The 7,223-nt window shown below is 36.4% G+C and overlaps 1 pseudogene; it reads left to right on the forward strand.

Annotated features, from left to right (window-relative positions):
- Window positions 1-5,840: 5,840 nt before the first annotated feature.
- Window positions 5,841-6,452, forward strand: LOC142443402 (translation machinery-associated protein 16 pseudogene; annotated as a pseudogene).
- The last annotated feature ends 771 nt before the right edge of the window (window positions 6,453-7,223 follow it).

A 7,223-nucleotide genomic window follows, 5' to 3' on the forward strand; every position in this document is an offset into this window, starting at 1 on the left:
AATATAATGCAGATGATGGTGTTTATAGTAGAGAGTTTCTATCATAAACTATTACAATAGGACACAGACTGGCATTGAACAGTCCAAATGGGCAGTGAAGTTTGCTATGTAATCAACTAGTGGAAGTGTCACAAAGTTAGTAGCAAAGAGGATTAAAGGTAATGGAAGTTTTGCGCACAAATTCTGAATGGTGTTCATATTGATAAGTCTATGAGATGAGTTGAAATCTTTGGAGAAGTGAATGTAGACGGTTCGAGAATGACAATAATGACTAAACCCAAAGGTAGACTTTATGGAACACACAACCATTTGTCAAATCCTTATCAAATGAAAGTTGATCAGAACTTGAAGCCGCATCTTTCTTTTCACACATATTTGAATGCTTAATCCTCAGATGAAACTGAATATGTGGTCTATTTTTGGACTCAGTGACTGGTGAGGGTGAGGCCGTGGATTTTACTGTAGAAGGATGGGAATTGCTGGGTGTTTCTCAGAAGCAAATCAACAGAGATGTGATGGTGGAGACCTTCAAGAACTTAATGATAGTAGGTATGAATAGCTTATTTCAAATTAATGCATTATTTACCAAATACAGGTGATTGTTGCCTCAGTCATTGTGATAAGGGATAGGGATACCTAGTTAAATATGACAATAAACTTAATTTTATCTCAGTTCCAATTATATCAAAAGTTTCCCATGATAACAAATCTCTACATATTACAGTCTGCCACTACTCTGTTTTGCACAATATTAAACTTCCATGATTTTATTATCGAAGCTACACAAGTATTTCTATTACTAGCAGTATTACCCATGCTGAACAAATATGTGGAACTTCCCAACTGAGCAGACTAGTAGTAAGGAAGAAGTGTTCCACTTCTGGAATATTAGCCACTGATAAACACATGAATCATAATGGAACATTCTCTAATACTGTGACAGAAGAAGAGCCCCATGCAGTTAAATATATCCAAAGTCTCATTTTTCACCCATAGACCAGGATGTCAATATCAAACTCCTGATGTTCCAGTTACCAGCACAATGTGTACCACCTATGTAACCACAGTATTAGTGTGTTTATTAAATGTTTGAAAGGGAAAAAAGTAATTTATTTCGCAAATTATTCACACCTGCATATTTTTTGAAATCTTGAAAAAAAAAGTATTGAAACAACTTCAGGAGAATGTTAATAGGACTTCTTTTTTCTGTCAGGAACAGTATGCTGGTAAAATCTATTTTGTTCTCTCAGAGTAGTAAGAGAAATGCCAGGGGAGAGGGCAGAAAATTCATTCAGGATCATTGTGTCATGAAAGCATTGACCAACTCTTTATGGAAGAAATTTTACTTGATAAATTTGTAAGAAAAAGTCTTAATTGCCCCAGAACATTCTGCACAAATGCCTGCCCTTGCGTTTTCATTAATTTTAGACATTACTACAGCACCTGTGTTCATGAAGGAAAAGGAAACCACATTCATCTTTAGTGTTACATCTGCCCTGTGCACCATAGCTTTTTAATTTGCACTTCTAATTATAAACTACATAGGTTACTGTTGTTGTTAATCTTCAAGGATGCTTCATTGCCAATTTCTCTTTGAACATGGTTAAAACATCAAAAATATTTACATGACAAAGTATTTCTTGTCTCATAGCTACTTCTCTTCAGTGTATAATGCTATTCTTTTTGTTTCATATTGTGAACTTCAATATGCATAATTGGTTCTGCTTCTCATATGTTAATGATTAAGAAAAAACGAACCACTGAAGATGTAATGGTAAGATTCTTGAAAAATGATACAAGTACCTCCATATTACAAAAAATCTGTAAGTTTCATTGGAGTGTAAAGCAAGATAACAAGAACCCACTTTTGAGGTGAGTGTAATTTATTTGAGAGAGAGCAATGCTCCATATTTGAGTTGGAAGGATAAATTATGTTATTTAAGTACATGTATGAGGAAAGAGACAGAAGCTAGTGTTTTGACATTTTAAGTATATGTAGTGTAGATGACTAAGCACTCATCTAATAACAAAATGTGGCAATCCTGAACCTGCCAGTGACTCTAAAGGCCTCTCCCCACTGTGAATCTCCTTCTTTAATAGTTACAGATAAGCCACTCTGAGCCTAAATTGTCTTATCATCTTATAATACCCTGTCTTTACATGTACATGTAGGAATATGTTATAATATATATTATAAATATGTAAAGATAAGTTATATATGATATCAAATAAATATCTGTGCATAATCATCACACTGTCTACACATGTTCAACCACTGTACTTTTGTCCATTTGAAATTGTAGTGACAAAGAATTAGAGTGGAGTGCTACATAAATTTTTTTTGAGGATGCTAAATAATCTTTTAGAGCATAGATCGCCTCATATTAAGTTGGTGATCAACTTTGTTCATTTCAGCAGCACTATGACTTAGTAGCCAACACCTAATTCACCTGGTGTAGTGGTGAAGGAAAGTAAAAAGTCCCCTTTTCATCTTTAGTGTGACATCTGCATTGTGTCCCCTAGTTTTTAATTTGATCTTCTAATTATAAACTGTACACGTTTTTGTTAGTGATAAAATGTGTTTAATTGCCAATTGTTCTTTGAATATTGCCTGCTAACCACAAGTTCGGCAGTTCTAAACCACCACCTGTTCCAAGAGAGAAATCTAAGGCCTTGTACTCCATTGAAAAGCTATCATCTCAGAAAACTACGGGTACATTTTTACATGGACCTAAAGTGTTGAACTGAGTCATAATCCACTCAAAGTGAATTTTGAGACATAGTTGGCACATCAACAAAACAAAATCCATGAAAAAATTGTAATTATTCCAGAAAACATTTAATGCCATCTCATGTTATTGTAGAGGAATATAAATGTATGTTTGTACATATGTATATGTAGTCACAGAAACATAAGGCTAGTGGTGTATTATATTAAGCATTTGATCACTAACTGAAAGGAGAGTGATTCTAACACATTGGCCACACATTATGAGAAATAAGATATTATTTTTCTGATAAAAATTAATATTTCTATTCTACCTTATAGAGTCACAATGAGTAGAATCACTAAATTACAGCTTATATCTCTATCCATATATCTATTAGAATATACAATATAAGCATATAAATTACAAATATTGTTACATACATATGTATAACCTATACATATATTAATTCAATTACCACAATTATGACTAAAGAAATGGCACTCAATATAACATGTCAACATTTATTTTAATAGTACACTTAAGATATTTTGTTGCACATATATAGTTTTAATCCCTGTGAATTACTTTTAAATATTAAAATATATTTCTCATATACCCACTTATATAATTCCTCCATATGTTATTAACTCACCAACCATTATGATTGTATCTGATATTTAAATTTATGATTTGTTAGATAATTGAGGTAAACTGTGTATGTTTACTATCTATGGGCATAATAAAATGCTAAAAACCTTCTTTTTACCTGTTTGTTTTAGTAGAAAGTATTTGCCCTTGATATCCTCCGGAATATATGAAGTAAATACTATTCATGAGCTCTCCAGTCAAATGGCAATTCTTCCTGCATTAAAAAGACCAGGACACTTATATGCCATGGAACGTCTTTGGGATGGAAAATCATTCAAGCATTTACCTTCACTACAGCATAACAAGCAATTTCACACTCAGTTCAATGCTGACAAGTTTAACAAATATGGAAAAAAACAATATGTACACTACAATAGAATTTCTAAAAGAAAGCAAAGGTGACAATAAAGAATCGGGAAAAATCCATGGAGATCCATCAATACTCATGGATGATACTGGAATTTCCAATGGAGCTCACTCTCATGAATGTAAGCACTGTGGGAAGCCCTCAACCCTGCACACTACCGATATTTGAAAAAATATGCCACAATCATAAACTTCCATACTTAAGTAGCTTTATAAAATAAATAAATATATATATATATATATATATATATATATATATATATGCACCACATCTGGTATTTATATCTCTGGTTGTTGTCCTACATTTGGCATGAGTGTATTCCTATGTCTATTCAGAATCTGTGAAGATTTGCTCTACTCAGTAGAAATGGGTATCCAGAGAGGATGTACTGGTTACCCTCTTTATATTTCCCATATCACCATGTTTGAAGCTAAGCTTTGCATATATTTCCCACCAGTGATGCCTTATTGTTGTGTCACGTTGGTTGGGCAGTGCATCTCAGTGCTTGGGCAGCTATATCATGATGCTACTTTGGTAACTCCAGTGGAGTAGGGAATTTAGTCCTAGTGGTGCTGTGACAGAAACGTTTGACAGCTAAGGACATGGTCTGTGTGCTAATCCTACCAGTTACTTCACTGGGAAGGACAATGATACGTTACAGCCTGAGAAACCATGAAAGGGGCAGCTACCTAGGGTGCTGAATGAACTCCATGACAAGGGTCTGTGTGGGGTCGTGTCAACAGTTATATCTTGGGCTCCAAACAAAAAGACAGCACTTGAACACAGGTCTGCTTTGCATTCCAGAGCACATTCACCATGCCTTACCATAATCAGGGTGTCATAATTCTGAGGTCTTGTTCACCCTCTATCTTTTTGCCTTCACTGCCTTTGCAGTTGGTCTCTGGCATGCTTTCCCTTATGCAGATCTCATTTCCCTGAGGTGGGTCTTTTCTGTGTCAGCTTTGTCAGGCCGTGATACTCAGTAGATTGGCAATCATGCCACTTTGTAAATTTGAAGCCCTTGTCGTGTGAAGGCTTATTTGTTGGTCTGTGACCCCAGATTACTGTAGCAAAGAAGATGAGACTGCTACCATTGAGATGTAGCGCATTGGAAGTCCTAGAGAAGAGATCATTTTAGTCGTACATGGGAGATGTGAGTGAATATAGAGGCAATAGAAGGGTGTTTAGTTTTTCTTATATATTATGAATATTGTCTTCCCATTTGTATGAGTCCACCAGGGTGAGCTTATGTGATAAACCATGTCACAAATGTAGGTTGGAATACCAACCCTTTATCCAGTGAAGGACTAACACCTCTGGTTGGATGTCACGCTGATGGACGCCCTGCACAGTCTTTTATTTTCTCTGTTAGCTTGGACATGTGTTAGTAAGCATGTGCAATTTCTCAAAGTACACAAGGAATGAGGCAGCAGAATAAGCACTAAGTTCTCGTAACAAATGGCCTTACCAGGAAACTCACGGTGTTAGTCCTTGAGAAGGATTTGTCTTCATTTTCAGCAGTCCATGGTGCTGTCAATGTTTTCTGCCATTACTACATTCTAACACTCTGATTCTTCTTCAGTCTTCCTTTCTATGCACTGAAGAATGTACAACTTTCGCATTCATTTTTCACAGGCAATTCAAAATACTGTCTGCACACTTGTTTAATTTCCTTGTCTCAATTGTGTTTTAAATATATTACCATGCGCTAAATCAATGACACTATAAACAGAAGAATCATATGCTCCGAGGGGATGATTGATAAAGTTCCCTGCATTAATATAACAAAAATATGTGGAAGGTGAACCAGAGGTGAATAGAAAACACAGAGTCAGGGGTGGATGTGGGGTTCACACTTAACACTAGCTCAATCTAAGAACAATTAGTTCTTATGACGTGGCCCTGATCAGTATGTGCCCTTTTGAAGGAAACACAGAAGGTATGGGTGCTACAGCAAAGTGTGGTGAAGGAATGAGATGGTATCTGACTCTCGGAAAGAATGGTGTCGGAGACTGCGTGGCTTCCGAGGGCCTGCAGGCGTGTGCTCGCCGTGCACCGGGCCTTCCATGTCATCTTTCCCCATTGGAACTGGACGGGCAAGCAGGGCAGGCAGCATGCCTAAAGCACCCAAGGGAAAGAGTGGCGGTCAGGAGAAAAAAGTCACCCATCCGTATAGTAGAAAAGCCGCTCAGATCACCAGCCAGTCCCACAAACAAGAGAAAAAGCAAAAAAATGAAGAATGAGAAGGCCTTGCATCTCAACATTATTGGTGAAAAACTACAGTGGTTTCGAAATCATCTTGATGTCAAAAAAGTAGAATATTCAAAGAAAGACGCTTGTGCATGGATTAAAAGCTATTTAAATAGATTCAGCAGTGAGTTGGAGCAGATTGAGTTACATAACAGCATCAAAGACAGGCAAGGCCGGTGACACGTTTCCCGGGAGATGGTTATCAAGCAGACGATGGAGCGGGAGCGACAGCAATATGAGGACTATGGCCTTGAGGTTCCCGACATTGTAGATGCAGCTAATCTGAAAACACTTAGGGAATGGGATTTTGATCTGAAGAAATTGCCAAACATTAAGATGAGGAAATCTGTAAAAATGATGCAATTCCCAAGAAATGCAAGAAGAAAAACTTTACAACTGTAGGCAAAGTCTTAGAGGAATTGGAACTAAAAGATGAATCCAGCAGCTCTGACGAGGAAATTACTCCAGTGACCTAATGGACGGTACTTGAGCTGTGAACACATTTGAGAGCATCAAGCTACACTTGTTCATTGTGGTAAATCAACAAGTGGTCATTCTCTTATGTGACCAGCGTTCTATGTGCAGCTTTAAAACAGGTAGAATTTTTATTTAACATTATAAGGAAAAAGGAAGACTGCTTTATAGTTTGTATTAATTTGTTAAAATGTAGTGACCAAAAAATCCTTTTAACCTGAATTTGGAGGGGCAGGAGTTAATTTGAATGAAGACAGAAAACAGTTTCTTTTCCCCTCATGTTTATGTAGGACTGCCTAACTGGGTAGTAGTAGGTTTTAACGTCACACAGTGAGCAATCCAAAGCGTCTTGTTTCATGATCAGGTCCTCACTGATGCCTTTCACGATTTTGTCTTCTAGCAATACTCTTCACCTACTCCCCTCTTAAAAATTAACCTTAATTTTTTTAACATAAGATAATATGTGTCATGGAATTCATAGTAGACTCATGGACTGTATACTATTCTTATTTAATTTATCATCTGAGGCAGAGATAACTGGTAGCAATGGAACAGTCTCATAGTTAATCTGATTTTTATTTGAAAATGACTTCATGTTAGCACCTTTTATGTTATATAGCTCCTGCTTTCTCATGAAAAATGATGTCTGTTTTGTGTGGAACCATAACTAAGATTATAGTACCAATTGTTTTACTGATGTGACCCCTTTTTCCCTCTTCAAGAAACATGTTAAATTAACATATGTGTATAAGCCGAGTTTTTCAACACATTTT

The sequence above is a fragment of the Tenrec ecaudatus genome, chromosome 3 (genome assembly GCF_050624435.1).
Source record: "Tenrec ecaudatus isolate mTenEca1 chromosome 3, mTenEca1.hap1, whole genome shotgun sequence".
Lineage (NCBI taxonomy): Eukaryota > Metazoa > Chordata > Mammalia > Afrosoricida > Tenrecidae > Tenrec > Tenrec ecaudatus.